Source organism: Oncorhynchus keta, unplaced genomic scaffold (assembly GCF_023373465.1).
Source record: "Oncorhynchus keta strain PuntledgeMale-10-30-2019 unplaced genomic scaffold, Oket_V2 Un_contig_11871_pilon_pilon, whole genome shotgun sequence".
NCBI lineage: Eukaryota > Metazoa > Chordata > Actinopteri > Salmoniformes > Salmonidae > Oncorhynchus > Oncorhynchus keta.
This window is the reverse complement of record NW_026277659.1, coordinates 47,722-66,563: the sequence shown is the minus strand read 5'-3', so window position 1 is coordinate 66,563 and position 18,842 is coordinate 47,722. Positions and strand designations below refer to the sequence as shown.

The 18,842-nt window shown below is 43.8% G+C and overlaps 17 non-coding genes across 17 annotated transcripts; all 17 read right to left on the bottom strand.

Annotated features, from left to right (window-relative positions):
- Nucleotides 1-583: 583 nt before the first annotated feature.
- Nucleotides 584-657, bottom strand: trnai-aau (transfer RNA isoleucine (anticodon AAU)). Its single transcript has one exon. It is a non-coding gene; the product is annotated as a tRNA-Ile (tRNA).
- A 1,035-nt stretch (nucleotides 658-1,692) lies between these two features.
- Nucleotides 1,693-1,766, bottom strand: trnai-aau (transfer RNA isoleucine (anticodon AAU)). The gene has a single exon. It is a non-coding gene; the product is annotated as a tRNA-Ile (tRNA).
- Nucleotides 1,767-2,800: 1,034 nt separating this feature from the next.
- trnai-aau (transfer RNA isoleucine (anticodon AAU)) lies at nucleotides 2,801-2,874 on the bottom strand. Its single transcript has one exon. It is a non-coding gene; the product is annotated as a tRNA-Ile (tRNA).
- Nucleotides 2,875-3,753: 879 nt separating this feature from the next.
- Nucleotides 3,754-3,826, bottom strand: trnaf-gaa (transfer RNA phenylalanine (anticodon GAA)). The gene has a single exon. It is a non-coding gene; the product is annotated as a tRNA-Phe (tRNA).
- Nucleotides 3,827-5,001: 1,175 nt separating this feature from the next.
- trnai-aau (transfer RNA isoleucine (anticodon AAU)) lies at nucleotides 5,002-5,075 on the bottom strand. Its single transcript has one exon. It is a non-coding gene; the product is annotated as a tRNA-Ile (tRNA).
- Nucleotides 5,076-5,952: 877 nt separating this feature from the next.
- On the bottom strand, nucleotides 5,953-6,025 carry trnaf-gaa (transfer RNA phenylalanine (anticodon GAA)). Its single transcript has one exon. It is a non-coding gene; the product is annotated as a tRNA-Phe (tRNA).
- An 82-nt stretch (nucleotides 6,026-6,107) lies between these two features.
- On the bottom strand, nucleotides 6,108-6,181 carry trnai-aau (transfer RNA isoleucine (anticodon AAU)). The gene has a single exon. It is a non-coding gene; the product is annotated as a tRNA-Ile (tRNA).
- Nucleotides 6,182-7,059: 878 nt separating this feature from the next.
- On the bottom strand, nucleotides 7,060-7,132 carry trnaf-gaa (transfer RNA phenylalanine (anticodon GAA)). Its single transcript has one exon. It is a non-coding gene; the product is annotated as a tRNA-Phe (tRNA).
- Nucleotides 7,133-7,214: 82 nt separating this feature from the next.
- On the bottom strand, nucleotides 7,215-7,288 carry trnai-aau (transfer RNA isoleucine (anticodon AAU)). The gene has a single exon. It is a non-coding gene; the product is annotated as a tRNA-Ile (tRNA).
- A 1,035-nt stretch (nucleotides 7,289-8,323) lies between these two features.
- trnai-aau (transfer RNA isoleucine (anticodon AAU)) lies at nucleotides 8,324-8,397 on the bottom strand. The gene has a single exon. It is a non-coding gene; the product is annotated as a tRNA-Ile (tRNA).
- A 1,013-nt stretch (nucleotides 8,398-9,410) lies between these two features.
- trnai-aau (transfer RNA isoleucine (anticodon AAU)) lies at nucleotides 9,411-9,484 on the bottom strand. The gene has a single exon. It is a non-coding gene; the product is annotated as a tRNA-Ile (tRNA).
- A 1,022-nt stretch (nucleotides 9,485-10,506) lies between these two features.
- On the bottom strand, nucleotides 10,507-10,580 carry trnai-aau (transfer RNA isoleucine (anticodon AAU)). Its single transcript has one exon. It is a non-coding gene; the product is annotated as a tRNA-Ile (tRNA).
- A 2,117-nt stretch (nucleotides 10,581-12,697) lies between these two features.
- Nucleotides 12,698-12,771, bottom strand: trnai-aau (transfer RNA isoleucine (anticodon AAU)). The gene has a single exon. It is a non-coding gene; the product is annotated as a tRNA-Ile (tRNA).
- Nucleotides 12,772-13,805: 1,034 nt separating this feature from the next.
- On the bottom strand, nucleotides 13,806-13,879 carry trnai-aau (transfer RNA isoleucine (anticodon AAU)). Its single transcript has one exon. It is a non-coding gene; the product is annotated as a tRNA-Ile (tRNA).
- Nucleotides 13,880-14,913: 1,034 nt separating this feature from the next.
- trnai-aau (transfer RNA isoleucine (anticodon AAU)) lies at nucleotides 14,914-14,987 on the bottom strand. The gene has a single exon. It is a non-coding gene; the product is annotated as a tRNA-Ile (tRNA).
- Nucleotides 14,988-15,860: 873 nt separating this feature from the next.
- Nucleotides 15,861-15,933, bottom strand: trnai-gau (transfer RNA isoleucine (anticodon GAU)). Its single transcript has one exon. It is a non-coding gene; the product is annotated as a tRNA-Ile (tRNA).
- A 1,868-nt stretch (nucleotides 15,934-17,801) lies between these two features.
- On the bottom strand, nucleotides 17,802-17,875 carry trnai-aau (transfer RNA isoleucine (anticodon AAU)). The gene has a single exon. It is a non-coding gene; the product is annotated as a tRNA-Ile (tRNA).
- Nucleotides 17,876-18,842: the final 967 nt, after the last annotated feature.

The window sequence follows — 18,842 nt, the reverse complement described above, 5'->3', positions numbered from 1 at the left end:
TGCACCGAGCCTCTGCAAGTGCTGGAGCGCAAACTAACAAGTCCACCAACAGCATAACCTGACAAGACTGGACACTCTTGGTTGCTCCTTGTGGCAATTCCAAACAGCTGGGGAATTTGATCAATTGGTATTGTGTTTGCTTAGCATGCTATAGGTAGTGGGATCGATACCCGCATTCCCCAAAAACACATTTTTTGTGGATCCAAGAAAGCTGCAGTTCACACTTCATGCAGCCTTGTCTTATGAAAACCTACTGTCATGTAGCAATGACAAGCACCTTTAATGTAACACTGATGTCAAAATGTCAGATGAAAAAGCAAGACATTACTTACTTTCAGAGGAGCAGCGTAGCACACACCATTGAGGCCCACAAACAAAGCTGTGGAAAGGTTCCTTGAAGCCAGAGCATAAAGAAAGAACAAATAAAGATGCCGAAACCCGGATCAAACCAGGGACCTTTAGATCTTCAGTCTAACGCTCTCCCAACTGAGCTATTCCGGCAATTCACTCAACATAATTCTGTGGCACCCTTGACAATTCACATGCATGTGACTCGTAATTTTGACACTCAAAATGTACATAATAGCCAGTATGGGGATCGAACCCATGACCTTGGCGTTATTAGCACCACACTCTAACCAACTGAGCTAACCGGCCATTTGCTATTTTGCTCAATTGTTGAAATGCACTGAGCCTCTGCAAGTGCTGGCACATCAACAAACAAGTCCACCAACAGCATAGCCTGACAAGACTGGACCCTCTTGGTTGCTTCTTGTGGAAATTCCAAACGGCTGGGGAATTAGCTCAAATGCTTTGCACGCGTGAGGTAGTGGGATCGATGCCCACATTCTCCAAAAGCACATTGTTTTATGGATCCAAGAAAACTCCAGTTCACACTTCATGCAGCCTTGTCTTACGACAACCTACTGTCATGTAAACAATGACAAGAAACTGTCATGTAACAATGACAAGAAACTCTCATGTAACACTGATGTCACAATGTCAGATGAAAAAGAAAGACATTACTTACTTTCAGAGAGCAGCGTATCACACACTCTAACCAACTGAGCTAACCAGCCGCTGGCTACAGAGCACAATTGTTGAGATGCACCGAGCCTCTGCAAGTGCTGGAGCGCAAACTAACAAGTCCACCAACAGCATAGCCTGACAAGACTGGACACTCTTGGTTGCTCCTTGTGGCAATTCCAAACAGCTGGGGAATTTGATCAATTGGTATTGTGTTTGCTTAGCATGCTATAGGTAGTGGGATCGATGCCCGCATTCCCCAAAAACACATTTTTTTGTGGATCCAAGAAAGCTGCAGTTCACACTTCATGCAGCCTTGTCTTATGAAAACCTACTGTCATGTAGCAATGACAAGCAACTTTAATGTAACACTGATGTCAAAATGTCAGATGAAAAAGCAAGACATTACTTACTTTCAGAGGAGCAGCGTAGCACACACCATTGAGGCCCACAAACAAAGCTGTGGAAAGGTTCCTTGAAGCCAGAGCATAAAGAAAGAACAAATAAAGATGCCGAAACCCCGCAATCAAACCAGGGACCTTTAGATCTTCAGTCTAACGCTCTCCCAACTGAGCTATTCCGGCAATTCACTCAACATAATTCTGTGGCACCCTTGACAATTCACATGCATGTGACTCGTAATTTTGACACTCAAAATGTACATAATAGCCAGTATGGGGATCGAACCCATGACCTTGGCGTTATTAGCACCACACTCTAACCAACTGAGCTAACCGGCCATTTGCTATTTTGCTCAATTGTTGAAATGCACTGAGCCTCTGCAAGTGCTGGCACATCAACAAACAAGTCCACCAACAGCATAGCCTGACAAGACTGGACCCTCTTGGTTGCTTCTTGTGGAAATTCCAAACGGCTGGGGAATTAGCTCAAATGCTTTGCACGCGTGAGGTAGTGGGATCGATGCCCACATTCTCCAAAAGCACATTGTTTTATGGATCCAAGAAAACTCCAGTTCACACTTCATGCAGCCTTGTCTTACGACAACCTACTGTCATGTAAACAATGACAAGAAACTGTCATGTAACAATGACAAGAAACTCTCATGTAACACTGATGTCACAATGTCAGATGAAAAAGAAAGACATTACTTACTTTCAGAGAGCAGCGTATCACACACTCTAACCAACTGAGCTAACCAGCCGCTGGCTACAGAGCAAAATTGTTGAGATGCACCGAGCCTCTGCAAGTGCTGGAGCGCAAACTAACAAGTCCACCAACAGCATAGCCTGACAAGACTGGACACTCTTGGTTGCTCCTTGTGGCAATTCCAAACAGCTGGGGAATTTGATCAATTGGTATTGTGTTTGCTTAGCATGCTATAGGTAGTGGGATCGATGCCCGCATTCCCCAAAAACACATTTTTTGTGGATCCAAGAAAGCTGCAGTTCACACTTCATGCAGCCTTGTCTTATGAAAACCTACTGTCATGTAGCAATGACAAGCAACTTTAATGTAACACTGATGTCAAAATGTCAGATGAAAAAGCAAGACATTACTTACTTTCAGAGGAGCAGCGTAGCACACACCATTGAGGCCCACAAACAAAGCTGTGGAAAGGTTCCTTGAAGCCAGAGCATAAAGAAAGAACAAATAAAGATGCCGAAACCCCGCAATCAAACCAGGGACCTTTAGATCTTCAGTCTAACGCTCTCCCAACTGAGCTATTCCGGCAATTCACTCAACATAATTCTGTGGCACCCTTGACAATTCACATGCATGTGACTCGTAATTTTGACACTCAAAATGTACATAATAGCCAGTATGGGGATCGAACCCATGACCTTGGCGTTATTAGCACCACACTCTAACCAACTGAGCTAACCGGCCATTTGCTATTTTGCTCAATTGTTGAAATGCACTGAGCCTCTGCAAGTGCTGGCACATCAACAAACAAGTCCACCAACAGCATAGCCTGACAAGACTGGACCCTCTTGGTTGCTTCTTGTGGAAATTCCAAACGGCTGGGGAATTAGCTCAAATGCTTTGCACGCGTGAGGTAGTGGGATCGATGCCCACATTCTCCAAAAGCACATTGTTTTATGGATCCAAGAAAACTCCAGTTCACACTTCATGCAGCCTTGTCTTACGACAACCTACTGTCATGTAAACAATGACAAGAAACTGTCATGTAACAATGACAAGAAACTCTCATGTAACACTGATGTCACAATGTCAGATGAAAAAGAAAGACATTACTTACTTTCAGAGAGCAGCGTATCACACACTCTAACCAACTGAGCTAACCGGCCGCTGGCTACAGAGCACAATTGTTGAGATGCACCGAGCCTCTGCAAGTGCTGGAGCGCAAACTAACAAGTCCACCAACAGCATAGCCTGACAAGACTGGACACTCTTGGTTGCTCCTTGTGGCAATTCCAAACAGCTGGGGAATTTGATCAATTGGTATTGTGTTTGCTTAGCATGCTATAGGTAGTGGGATCGATGCCCGCATTCCCCAAAAACACATTTTTTTGTGGATCCAAGAAAGCTGCAGTTCACACTTCATGCAGCCTTGTCTTATGAAAACCTACTGTCATGTAGCAATGACAAGCAACTTTAATGTAACACTGATGTCAAAATGTCAGATGAAAAAGCAAGACATTACTTACTTTCAGAGGAGCAGCGTAGCACACACCATTGAGGCCCACAAACAAAGCTGTGGAAAGGTTCCTTGAAGCCAGAGCATAAAGAAAGAACAAATAAAGATGCCGAAACCCAGGATCGAACCAGGGACCTTCAGATCTTCAGTCTAACGCTCTCCCAACTGAGCTATTCCGGCAATTCACTCAACAAAATTCTGTGGCACCCTTGACAATTCACATGCATGTGACTCGTAATTTTGACACTCAAAATGTACATAATAGCCAGTATGGGGATCGAACCCATGACCTTGGCGTTATTAGCACCACACTCTAACCAACTGAGCTAACCGCCATTTGCTATTTTGCTCAATTGTTGAAATGCACTGAGCCTCTGCAAGTGCTGGCACATCAACAAACAAGTCCACCAACAGCATAGCCTGACAAGACTGGACCCTCTTGGTTGCTTCTTGTGGAAATTCCAAACGGCTGGGGAATTAGCTCAAATGCTTTGCACGCGTGAGGTAGTGGGATCGATGCCCACATTCTCCAAAAGCACATTGTTTTATGGATCCAAGAAAACTCCAGTTCACACTTCATGCAGCCTTGTCTTACGACAACCTACTGTCATGTAAACAATGACAAGAAACTGTCATGTAACAATGACAAGAAACTCTCATGTAACACTGATGTCACAATGTCAGATGAAAAAGAAAGACATTACTTACTTTCAGAGAGCAGCGTATCACACACTCTAACCAACTGAGCTAACCGGCCGCTGGCTACAGAGCACAATTGTTGAGATGCACCGAGCCTCTGCAAGTGCTGGAGCGCAAACTAACAAGTCCACCAACAGCATAGCCTGACAAGACTGGACACTCTTGGTTGCTCCTTGTGGCAATTCCAAACAGCTGGGGAATTTGATCAATTGGTATTGTGTTTGCTTAGCATGCTATAGGTAGTGGGATCGATGCCCGCATTCCCCAAAAACACATTTTTTTGTGGATCCAAGAAAGCTGCAGTTCACACTTCATGCAGCCTTGTCTTATGAAAACCTACTGTCATGTAGCAATGACAAGCAACTTTAATGTAACACTGATGTCAAAATGAGATGAAAAAGCAAGACATTACTTACTTTCAGAGGAGCAGCGTAGCACACACCATTGAGGCCCACAAACAAAGCTGTGGAAAGGTTCCTTGAAGCCAGAGCATAAAGAAAGAACAAATAAAGATGCCGAAACCCGGGACCTTCAGATCTTCAGTCTAACGCTCTCCCAACTGAGCTATTCCGGCAATTCACTCAACAAAATTCTGTGGCACCCTTGACAATTCACATGCATGTGACTCGTAATTTTGACACTCAAAATGTACATAATAGCCAGTATGGGGATCGAACCCATGACCTTGGCGTTATTAGCACCACACTCTAACCAACTGAGCTAACCGGCCATTTGCTATTTTGCTCAATTGTTGAAATGCACTGAGCCTCTGCAAGTGCTGGCACATCAACAAACAAGTCCACCAACAGCATAGCCTGACAAGACTGGACCCTCTTGGTTGCTTCTTGTGGAAATTCCAAACGGCTGGGGAATTAGCTCAAATGCTTTGCACGCGTGAGGTAGTGGGATCGATGCCCACATTCTCCAAAAGCACATTGTTTTATGGATCCAAGAAAACTCCAGTTCACACTTCATGCAGCCTTGTCTTACGACAACCTACTGTCATGTAAACAATGACAAGAAACTGTCATGTAACAATGACAAGAAACTCTCATGTAACACTGATGTCACAATGTCAGATGAAAAAGAAAGACATTACTTACTTTCAGAGAGCAGCGTATCACACACTCTAACCAACTGAGCTAACCGGCCGCTGGCTACAGAGCACAATTTTGAGATGCACCGAGCCTCTGCAAGTGCTGGAGCGCAAACTAACAAGTCCACCAACAGCATAGCCTGACAAGACTGGGCACTCTTGGTTGCTCCTTGTGGCAATTCCAAACAGCTGGGGAATTTGATCATTTGGTATTGTGTTTGCTTAGCATGCTATAGGTAGTGGGATCGATGCCCGCATTCCCCAAAAACACATTTTTTGTGGATCCAAGAAAGCTGCAGTTCACACTTCATGCAGCCTTGTCTTATGACAACCTACTGTCATGTAGCAATGACAAGCAACTTTAATGTAACACTGATGTCAAAATGTCAGATGAAAAAGCAAGACATTACTTACTTTCAGAGGGGCAGCGTAGCACACACCATTGAGGCCCACAAACAAAGCTGTGGAAAGGTTCCTTGAAGCCAGAGCATAAAGAAAGAACAAATAAAGATGCCGAAACCCGGGATCGAACAAGGGACCTTTAGATCTTCAGTCTAACGCTCTCCCAACTGAGCTATTCCGGCAATTCACTCAACAAAATTCTGTGGCACCCTTGACAATTCACATGCATGTGACTCGTAATTTTGACACTCAAAATGTACATAATAGCCAGTATGGGGATCGAACCCATGACCTTGGCGTTATTAGCACCACACTCTAACCAACTGAGCTAACCGGCCATTTGCTATTTTGCTCAATTGTTGAAATGCACTGAGCCTCTGCAAGTGCTGGCACATCAACAAACAAGTCCACCAACAGCATAGCCTGACAAGACTGGACCCTCTTGGTTGCTTCTTGTGGAAATTCCAAACGGCTGGGGAATTAGCTCAAATGCTTTGCACGCGTGAGGTAGTGGGATCGATGCCCACATTCTCCAAAAGCACATTGTTTTATGGATCCAAGAAAACTCCAGTTCACACTTCATGCAGCCTTGTCTTACGACAACCTACTGTCATGTAAACAATGACAAGAAACTGTCATGTAACAATGACAAGAAACTCTCATGTAACACTGATGTCACAATGTCAGATGAAAAAGAAAGACATTACTTACTTTCAGAGAGCAGCGTATCACACACTCTAACCAACTGAGCTAACCGGCCGCTGGCTACAGAGCACAATTTTGAGATGCACCGAGCCTCTGCAAGTGCTGGAGCGCAAACTAACAAGTCCACCAACAGCATAGCCTGACAAGACTGGGCACTCTTGGTTGCTCCTTGTGGCAATTCCAAACAGCTGGGGAATTTGATCATTTGGTATTGTGTTTGCTTAGCATGCTATAGGTAGTGGGATCGATGCCCGCATTCCCCAAAAACACATTTTTTTGTGGATCCAAGAAAGCTGCAGTTCACACTTCATGCAGCCTTGTCTTATGACAACCTACTGTCATGTAGCAATGACAAGCAACTTTAATGTAACACTGATGTCAAAATGTCAGATGAAAAAGCAAGACATTACTTACTTTCAGAGGAGCAGCGTAGCACACACCATTGAGGCCCACAAACAAAGCTGTGGAAAGGTTCCTTGAAGCCAGAGCATAAAGAAAGAACAAATAAAGATGCCGAAACCCGGGATCGAACAAGGGACCTTTAGATCTTCAGTCTAACGCTCTCCCAACTGAGCTATTCCGGCAATTCACTCAACAAAATTCTGTGGCACCCTTGACAATTCACATGCATGTGACTCGTAATTTTGACACTCAAAATGTACATAATAGCCAGTATGGGGATCGAACCCATGACCTTGGCGTTATTAGCACCACACTCTAACCAACTGAGCTAACCGGCCATTTGCTATTTTGCTCAATTGTTGAAATGCACTGAGCCTCTGCAAGTGCTGGCACATCAACAAACAAGTCCACCAACAGCATAGCCTGACAAGACTGGACCCTCTTGGTTGCTTCTTGTGGAAATTCCAAACGGCTGGGGAATTAGCTCAAATGCTTTGCACGCGTGAGGTAGTGGGATCGATGCCCACATTCTCCAAAAGCACATTGTTTTATGGATCCAAGAAAACTCCAGTTCACACTTCATGCAGCCTTGTCTTACGACAACCTACTGTCATGTAAACAATGACAAGAAACTGTCATGTGACAATGACAAGAAACTCTCATGTAACACTGATGTCACAATGTCAGATGAAAAAGAAAGACATTACTTACTTTCAGAGAGCAGCGTATCACACACTCTAACCAACTGAGCTGACCAGCCGCTGGCTACAGAGCAAAATTGTTGAGATGCACCGAGCCTCTGCAAGTGCTGGAGCGCAAACTAACAAGTCCACCAACAGCATAGCCTGACAAGACTGGACACTCTTGGTTGCTCCTTGTGGCAATTCCAAACAGCTGGGGAATTTGATCAATTGGTATTGTGTTTGCTTAGCATGCTATAGGTAGTGGGATCGATGCCCGCATTCCCCAAAAACACATTTTTTTGTGGATCCAAGAAAGCTGCAGTTCACACTTCATGCAGCCTTGTCTTATGAAAACCTACTGTCATGTAGCAATGACAAGCAACTTTAATGTAACACTGATGTCAAAATGTCAGATGAAAAAGCAAGACATTACTTACTTTCAGAGGAGCAGCGTAGCACACACCATTGAGGCCCACAAACAAAGCTGTGGAAAGGTTCCTTGAAGCCAGAGCATAAAGAAAGAACAAATAAAGATGCCGAAACCCGGCAATCAAACCAGGGACCTTTAGATCTTCAGTCTAACGCTCTCCCAACTGAGCTATTCCGGCAATTCACTCAACATAATTCTGTGGCACCCTTGACAATTCACATGCATGTGACTCGTAATTTTGACACTCAAAATGTACATAATAGCCAGTATGGGGATCGAACCCATGACCTTGGCGTTATTAGCACCACACTCTAACCAACTGAGCTAACCGGCCATTTGCTATTTTGCTCAATTGTTGAAATGCACTGAGCCTCTGCAAGTGCTGGCACATCAACAAACAAGTCCACCAACAGCATAGCCTGACAAGACTGGACCCTCTTGGTTGCTTCTTGTGGAAATTCCAAACGGCTGGGGAATTAGCTCAAATGCTTTGCACGCGTGAGGTAGTGGGATCGATGCCCACATTCTCCAAAAGCAGATTGTTTTATGGATCCAAGAAAACTCCACTTCACACTTCATGCAGCCTTGTCTTACGACAACCTACTGTCATGTAAACAATGACAAGAAACTGTCATGTGACAATGACAAGAAACTCTCATGTAACACTGATGTCACAATGTCAGATGAAAAAGAAAGACATTACTTACTTTCAGAGAGCAGCGTATCACACACTCTAACCAACTGAGCTGGCTACAGAGCAAAATTGTTGAGATGCACCGAGCCTCTGCAAGTGCTGGAGCGCAAACTAACAAGTCCACCAACAGCATAGCCTGACAAGACTGGACACTCTTGGTTGCTCCTTGTGGCAATTCCAAACAGCTGGGGAATTTGATCAATTGGTATTGTGTTTGCTTAGCATGCTATAGGTAGTGGGATCGATTCCCCAAAAACACATTTTTTTGTGGATCCAAGAAAGCTGCAGTTCACACTTCATGCAGCCTTGTCTTATGAAACCTACTGTCATGTAGCAATGACAAGCAACTTTAATGTAACACTGATGTCAAAATGTCAGATGAAAAAGCAAGACATTACTTACTTTCAGAGGAGCAGCGTAGCACACACCATTGAGGCCCACAAACAAAGCTGTGGAAAGGTTCCTTGAAGCCAGAGCATAAAGAAAGAACAAATAAAGATGCCGAAACCCGGGATCAACCAGGGACCTTTAGATCTTCAGTCTAACGCTCTCCCAACTGAGGTATTCCGGCAATTCACTCAACATAATTCTGTGGCACCCTTGACAATTCACATGCATGTGACTCGTAATTTTGACACTCAAAATGTACATAATAGCCAGTATGGGGATCGAACCCATGACCTTGGCGTTATTAGCACCACACTCTAACCAACTGAGCTAACCGGCCATTTGCTATTTTGCTCAATTGTTGAAATGCACTGAGCCTCTGCAAGTGCTGGCACATCAACAAACAAGTCCACCAACAGCATAGCCTGACAAGACTGGACCCTCTTGGTTGCTTCTTGTGGAAATTCCAAACGGCTGGGGAATTAGCTCAAATGCTTTGCACGCGTGAGGTAGTGGGATCGATGCCCACATTCTCCAAAAGCACATTGTTTTATGGATCCAAGAAAACTCCAGTTCACACTTCATGCAGCCTTGTCTTACGACAACCTACTGTCATGTAAACAATGACAAGAAACTGTCATGTAACAATGACAAGAAACTCTCATGTAACACTGATGTCACAATGTCAGATGAAAAAGAAAGACATTACTTACTTTCAGAGAGCAGCGTATCACACACTCTAACCAACTGAGCTAACCGGCCGCTGGCTACAGAGCACAATTGTTGAGATGCACCGAGCCTCTGCAAGTGCTGGAGCGCAAACTAACAAGTCCACCAACAGCATAGCCTGACAAGACTGGACACTCTTGGTTGCTCCTTGTGGCAATTCCAAACAGCTGGGGAATTTGATCAATTGGTATTGTGTTTGCTTAGCATGCTATAGGTAGTGGGATCGATGCCCGCATTCCCCAAAAACACATTTTTTTGTGGATCCAAGAAAGCTGCAGTTCACACTTCATGCAGCCTTGTCTTATGAAACCTACTGTCATGTAGCAATGACAAGCAACTTTAATGTAACACTGATGTCAAAATGTCAGATGAAAAAGCAAGACATTACTTACTTTCAGAGGAGCAGCGTAGCACACACCATTGAGGCCCACAAACAAAGCTGTGGAAAGGTTCCTTGAAGCCAGAGTATAAAGAAAGATGCCGAAACCCGCGATCAAACCAGGGACCTTTAGATCTTCAGTCTAACGCTCTCCCAACTGAGCTATTCCGGCAATTCATTCAACATAATTCTGTGGCACCCTTGACAATTCACATGCATGTGACTCGTAATTTTGACACTCAAAATGTACATAATAGCCAGTATGGGGATCGAACCCATGACCTTGGCGTTATTAGCACCACACTCTAACCAACTGAGCTAACCGGCCATTTGCTATTTTGCTCAATTGTTGAAATGCACTGAGCCTCTGCAAGTGCTGGCACATCAACAAACAAGTCCACCAACAGCATAGCCTGACAAGACTGGACCCTCTTGGTTGCTTCTTGTGGAAATTCCAAACGGCTGGGGAATTAGCTCAAATGCTTTGCACGCGTGAGGTAGTGGGATCGATGCCCACATTCTCCAAAAGCACATTGTTTTATGGATCCAAGAAAACTCCAGTTCACACTTCATGCAGCCTTGTCTTACGACAACCTACTGTCATGTAAACAATGACAAGAAACTGTCATGTGACAATGACAAGAAACTCTCATGTAACACTGATGTCACAATGTCAGATGAAAAAGAAAGACATTACTTACTTTCAGAGAGCAGCGTATCACACACTCTAACCAACTGAGCTGACCAGCCGCTGGCTACAGAGCAAAATTGTTGAGATGCACCGAGCCTCTGCAAGTGCTGGAGCGCAAACTAACAAGTCCACCAACAGCATAGCCTGACAAGACTGGACACTCTTGGTTGCTCCTTGTGGCAATTCCAAACAGCTGGGGAATTTGATCAATTGGTATTGTGTTTCCTTAGCATGCTATAGGTGGTGGGATCGATACCCGCATTCCCCAAAAACACATTTTTTGTGGATCCAAGAAAGCTGCAGTTCACACTTCATGCAGCCTTGTCTTATGAAAACCTACTGTCATGTAGCAATGACAAGCAACTTTAATGTAACACTGATGTCAAAATGTCAGATGAAAAAGCAAGACATTACTTACTTTCAGAGGAGCAGCGTAGCACACACCATTGAGGCACACAAACAAAGCTGTGGAAAGGTTCCTTGAAGCCAGAGCATAAAGAAAGAACAAATAAAGATGCCAAAACCCGCGACCTTTAGATCTTCAGTCTAACGCTCTCCCAACTGAGCTATTCCGGCAATTCAATCAACATAATTCTGTGGCACCCTTGACAATTCACATGCATGTGACTCGTAATTTTGACACTCAAAATGTACATAATAGCCAGCATGGGGATCGGACCCATGACCTTGGCGTTATTAGCACCACACTCTAACCAACTGAGCTAACCGGCCATTTGCTATTTTGCTCAATTGTTGAAATGCACTGAGCCTCTGCAAGTGCTGGCACATCAACAAACAAGTCCACCAACAGCATAGCCTGACAAGACTGGACCCTCTTGGTTGCTTCTTGTGGAAATTCCAAACGGCTGGGGAATTAGCTCAAATGCTTTGCACGCGTGAGGTAGTGGGATCGATGCCCACATTCTCCAAAAGCAGATTGTTTTATGGATCCAAGAAAACTCCAGTTCACACTTCATGCAGCCTTGTCTTACGACAACCTACTGTCATGTAAACAATGACAAGAAACTGTCATGTGACAATGACAAGAAACTCTCATGTAACACTGATGTCACAATGTCAGATGAAAAAGAAAGACATTACTTACTTTCAGAGAGCAGCGTATCACACACTCTAACCAACTGAGCTGACCAGCCGCTGGCTACAGAGCAAAATTGTTGAGATGCACCGAGCCTCTGCAAGTGCTGGAGCGCAAACTAACAAGTCCACCAACAGCATAACCTGACAAGACTGGACACTCTTGGTTGCTCCTTGTGGCAATTCCAAACAGCTGGGGAATTTGATCAATTGGTATTGTGTTTGCTTAGCATGCTATAGGTAGTGGGATCGATACCCGCATTCCCCAAAAACACATTTTTTTGTGGATCCAAGAAAGCTGCAGTTCACACTTCATGCAGCCTTGTCTTATGAAAACCTACTGTCATGTAGCAATGACAAGCAACTTTAATGTAACACTGATGTCAAAATGTCAGATGAAAAAGCAAGACATTACTTACTTTCAGAGGAGCAGCGTAGCACACACCATTGAGGCCCACAAACAAAGCTGTGGAAAGGTTCCTTGAAGCCAGAGCATAAAGAAAGAACAAATAAAGATGCCGAAACCCGCGACCTTTAGATCTTCAGTCTAACGCTCTCCCAACTGAGCTATTCCGGCAATTCATTCAACATAATTCTGTGGCACCCTTGACAATTCACATGCATGTGACTCGTAATTTTGACACTCAAAATGTACATAATAGCCAGTATGGGGATCGAACCCATGACCTTGGCGTTATTAGCACCACACTCTAACCAACTGAGCTAACCGGCCATTTGCTATTTTGCTCAATTGTTGAAATGCACTGAGCCTCTGCAAGTGCTGGCACATCAACAAACAAGTCCACCAACAGCATAGCCTGACAAGACTGGACCCTCTTGGTTGCTTCTTGTGGAAATTCCAAACGGCTGGGGAATTAGCTCAAATGCTTTGCACGCGTGAGGTAGTGGGATCGATGCCCACATTCTCCAAAAGCACATTGTTTTATGGATCCAAGAAAACTCCAGTTCACACTTCATGCAGCCTTGTCTTACGACAACCTACTGTCATGTAAACAATGACAAGAAACTGTCATGTGACAATGACAAGAAACTCTCATGTAACACTGATGTCACAATGTCAGATGAAAAAGAAAGACATTACTTACTTTCAGAGAGCAGCGTATCACACACTCTAACCAACTGAGCTGACCAGCCGCTGGCTACAGAGCAAAATTGTTGAGATGCACCGAGCCTCTGCAAGTGCTGGAGCGCAAACTAACAAGTCCACCAACAGCATAGCCTGACAAGACTGGACACTCTTGGTTGCTCCTTGTGGCAATTCCAAACAGCTGGGGAATTTGATCAATTGGTATTGTGTTTGCTTAGCATGCTATAGGTAGTGGGATCGATGCCCGCATTCCCCAAAAACACATTTTTTTGTGGATCCAAGAAAGCTGCAGTTCACACTTCATGCAGCCTTGTCTTATGAAAACCTACTGTCATGTAGCAATGACAAGCAACTTTAATGTAACACTGATGTCAAAATGTCAGATGAAAAAGCAAGACATTACTTACTTTCAGAGGAGCAGCGTAGCACACACCATTGAGGCCCACAAACAAAGCTGTGGAAAGGTTCCTTGAAGCCAGAGCATAAAGAAAGAACAAATAAAGATGCCGAAACCCGGGATTGAACAAGGGACCTTTAGATCTTCAGTCTAACGCTCTCCAAACTGAGCTATTCCGGCAATTCATTCAACATAATTCTGTGGCACCCTTGACAATTCACATGCATGTGACTCGTAATTTTGACACTCAAAATGTACATAATAGCCAGTATGGGGATCGAACCCATGACCTTGGCGTTATTAGCACCACACTCTAACCAACTGAGCTAACCGGCCATTTGCTATTTTGCTCAATTGTTGAAATGCACTGAGCCTCTGCAAGTGCTGGCACATCAACAAACAAGTCCACCAACAGCATAGCCTGACAAGACTGGACCCTCTTGGTTGCTTCTTGTGGAAATTCCAAACGGCTGGGGAATTAGCTCAAATGCTTTGCACGCGTGAGGTAGTGGGATCGATGCCCACATTCTCCAAAAGCAGATTGTTTTATGGATCCAAGAAAACTCCAGTTCACACTTCATGCAGCCTTGTCTTACGACAACCTACTGTCATGTAAACAATGACAAGAAACTGTCATGTGACAATGACAAGAAACTCTCATGTAACACTGATGTCACAATGTCAGATGAAAAAGAAAGACATTACTTACTTTCAGAGAGCAGCGTATCACACACTCGAACCAACTGAGCTGACCAGCCGCTGGCTACAGAGCAAAATTGTTGAGATGCACCGAGCCTCTGCAAGTGCTGGAGCGCAAACTAACAAGTCCACCAACAGCATAACCTGACAAGACTGGACACTCTTGGTTGCTCCTTGTGGCAATTCCAAACAGCTGGGGAATTTGATCAATTGGTATTGTGTTTGCTTAGCATGCTATAGGTAGTGGGATCGATACCCGCATTCCCCAAAAACACATTTTTTTGTGGATCCAAGAAAGCTGCAGTTCACACTTCATGCAGCCTTGTCTTATGAAAACCTACTGTCGTGTAGCAATGACAAGCAACTTTAATGTAACACTGATGTCAAAATGTCAGATGAAAAAGCAAGACATTACTTACTTTCAGAGGAGCAGCGTAGCACACACCATTGAGGCCCACAAACAAAGCTGTGGAAAGGTTCCTTGAAGCCAGAGCATGAAGAAAGAACAAATAAAGATGCCGAAACCCGGGATTGAATAAGGGACCTTTAGATCTTCAGTCTAACGCTCTCCAAACTGAGCTATTCCGGCAATTCATTCAACATAATTCTGTGGCACCCTTGACAATTCACATGCATGTGACTCGTAATTTTGACACTCAAAATGTACATAATAGCCAGTATGGGGATCGAACCCATGACCTTGGCGTTATTAGCACCACACTCTAACCAACTGAGCTAACCGGCCATTTGCTATTTTGCTCAATTGTTGAAATGCACTGAGCCTCTGCAAGTGCTGGCACATCAACAAACAAGTCCACCAACAGCATAGCCTGACAAGACTGGACCCTCTTGGTTGCTTCTTGTGGAAATTCCAAACGGCTGGGGAATTAGCTCAAATGCTTTGCACGCGTGAGGTAGTGGGATCGATGCCCACATTCTCCAAAAGCACATTGTTTTATGGATCCAAGAAAACTCCAGTTCACACTTCATGCAGCCTTGTCTTACGACAACCTACTGTCATGTAACAATGACATGCAACTTTCCTGTAACAATGACAAGAAACTGTCATGTAACACTGATGTCACAATGTCAGATGAAAAAGAAAGACATAACTTACTTTCAGAGAGCAGCGTATCACACACTCTAACCAACTGATCTAACCGGCCGCTGCCTACAGAGCACAATTGTTGAGATGCACCGAGCCTCTGCAAGTGCTGGAGCGCAAACTAACAAGTCCACCAACAGCATAGCCTGACAAGACTGGACACTCTTGGTTGCTCCTTGTGGCAATTCCAAACAGCTGGGGAATTTGATCAATTGGTATTGTGTTTGCTTAGCATGCTATAGGTAGTGGGATCGATGCCCGCATTACCCAAAAACAAATTTTTTTATGGATCCAAGAAAGCTGCAGTTCACACTTCATGCAGCCTTGTCTTACGACAACCTACTGTCATGTAGCAATGACAAGCAACTTTAATGTAACACTGATGTCAAATTGTCAGATGAAAAAGCAAGACATTAATTACTTTCAGAGGAGCAGCGTAGCACACACCATTGAGGCCCACAAACAAAGCTGTGGAAAGGTTCCTTGAAGCCATAAAGAAAGAACAAATACAAATGCTGAAACCCAGGATCGAACCAGGGACCTTTAAATCATCATTCTAACGCTCTCCCAACTGAGCTATTTCAGAAAATCACTCAACTTCTTCTGTGGCACCCTTGACAATTCACATGCATGTGACTCACAATTTAAATTGGTTAACTATTGAAAGATTACTTTTTCCTACATTGTAATGGGCTACAATGACTTTGACCATGATTATGCACGCTGCAAATGACACTTTATTTTGCGGGTGCCTTTTCAGTATGTGGATGCATGTTACACCAAGCAGTGTAGTGAAGCAACTTTATTGGTCAAAACCATTAATTTGGGGGATCGGGTTTGCAAAATGCTATCAAATCACGCAATTTTACCATTTTTATGAAATGGTATCAAAAACCTACATTTGGCCATGTGGACACGGAGTAATTTTGCAGCTGTTTATTAAATCAGCAATGTCATAGCAGTTTTTTTTAAAAACAGGCTGAAATGTTTTGTTTATCATAGGAAAAGGCACAACATTCACATGGCTGTGCACTAAATGGGCAGTTCAGATTTGTCACTTCAGCTGCAACTGCAACTATCTCGTTGTGCAAAATCCTGACCATCGTCATTCAGCTCAAGTGGATTTGTACTGGTGTGGGCATTTGTCTCTTAATGTAACGTCTTCAGATTTCACAATTTCCTTTTTGCTAATATCTGGCAGTTAAACAGTAAAGGATAAACCTCCCAAAGATGCAAATAAAAAAAGTAGGCCTAAACTGTCTGCGTAGGTTACTTGTATGGTAGAGCTGCGCCGTTCACAGAAGTCCTCCACATGTGAATCCGATGTCGTGGGTGTAGAATTGATTGTGTGACCAATTTTTCCAACAGCGGAAGAATTGCTCTGGCGCATTGCATGAAATTCTTGTTTAAAATGAAGTACTCGTGTTGAAAAATATGATTGCCTTGTTGATGATACCGACTGTCTATTCGGCAACTTTGGTTAAAACACGGTCAATTGATCAATATTCAGGTCGCCTGTAGTCTGACCATTCTGGATCATTTAGAATTTTAAGAACCATTTAGAGGGACATCTCACCTCATGTCAATGGAATAGAATATACATGTTTGACATCCATCATTTAACAAGCCATTGCAGTAGACCAAAATAAATATTGTTGACGGAAAGCCCAATTTCTGTTCTATAAAATAAAAACGTACTAAATCAGATTCATCCACGTCTGATAAGAGTTACCGTCTCCGACTTAAACTCTAGACGGTAGAAATCTATTAAATTGACAGTTAACTTATTAACCCTTACATCGTATCCTCCTTGCAGCTGCAAAAACCCCAGCCTTATGATTCAGTACTATACAAGTTGGTTTAATTGAATTACTAGCTAACTAAATAACACAGGCTAAACACACAGGTGACACAATATGACAGCTTGTTACAAGGTTTCTCTTCACACCCCCCACCGTTCCGTAAGGGACACTTATCATTGCTACATTTTTGAACACACGAACCGGCACCAGCTTGTAGTAAAAGCATGAATGTATTTATGCGGGATGCCCGACGTGGAAAGGTAGGTGGTTGGTCTTCTCTCTGATTGGCTACATGAGATCACAACGTCGTTTGTTGTCCGTGGCTCCAGTCTTGAACAGAACTACAGGATGGGTTTTCCTTTCACTCGTTCTGGAAGATGGGCTAATCAACCCTGTCGCTGATTCCTCAGTGGGTGATGAGTAGAATGGTTTGGATATAGTAGCAGAATGATCTCACTTAAGTTCATTTTTATAGGTACTTGTGAGTTTAGGAAAGTTCCAAACGTGTAGCTTGCGCCTCACGGTTTTCTGGTTAATGTTAATTTCTGTTACCATTCCTTTTATGCACTCTGGCCGCCGGGGACGCTTCTGTCAGTCTGACCAACTCTCTGTCCCTCGTGACTCATAATTTTGACACTCAAAATGTACATAATAGCCAGTATGGGGATCAAACCCATGACCTTGGCGTTATTAGCACCACACTCTAACCAACTGAGCTAACCGGCCATTTGCTATTATGCTCAATTGTTGAAATGCACCGAGCCTCTGCAAGTGCTGGCACGTCAACAAACAAGTCCACCAACAGCATAGCCTGACAAGACTGGACCCTCTTGGTTGCTTCTTGCGGCAATTCCAAACGGCTGGGGAATTAGCTCAAATGCTTTGCACGCGTGAGGTAGTGGGATCGATGCCCACATTCTCCAAAAGCACATTGTTTTATGGATCCAAGAAAACTCCAGTTCACACTTCATGCAGCCTTGTCTTACGACAACCTACTGTCATGTAAACAATGACAAGAAACTCTCATGTAACACTGATGTCACAATGTCAGATGAAAAAGAAGACATTACTTACTTTCAGAGAGCAGCATATCACACACTCTAACCAACTGAGCTAACCGGCCGCTGGCTACAGAGCACAATTGTTGAGATGCACCGAGCCTCTGCAAGTGCTGGAGCGCAAACTAACAAGTCCACCAACAGCATAGCCTGACAAGACTGGACACTCTTGGTTGCTCCTTGTCGCAATTCCAAACAGATGGGGAATTTTATCAATTGGTATTGTGTTTGCTTAGCATGCTCTTGGTAGATCGATGCCCGCATTCCCCAAAAACATTTTTTTTTGTGGATCCAAGAAAGCTGCAGTTCACACTTCATGCAGCCTTGTCTTACGACAACCTACTGTCATGTAGCAATGACAAGCAACTTTAATGTAACACTGATGTCAAAATGTCAGATGAAAAAGCAAGACATTAATTACTTTCAGAGGAGCAGCATAGCACACACCATTGAGGCCCACAAACAAAGCTGTGGAAAGTTTCCTTGAAGCCAGGGCATAAAGAAAGAACAAATACAGATGCCGAAACCCGGGATCGAACCAGGGACCTTTCAATCTTCAGTCTAACGCTCTCACAACTGAGCTATTCCAGCAATTCACTCAACATAATTCTGTGGCACCCTTGACAATTCACATG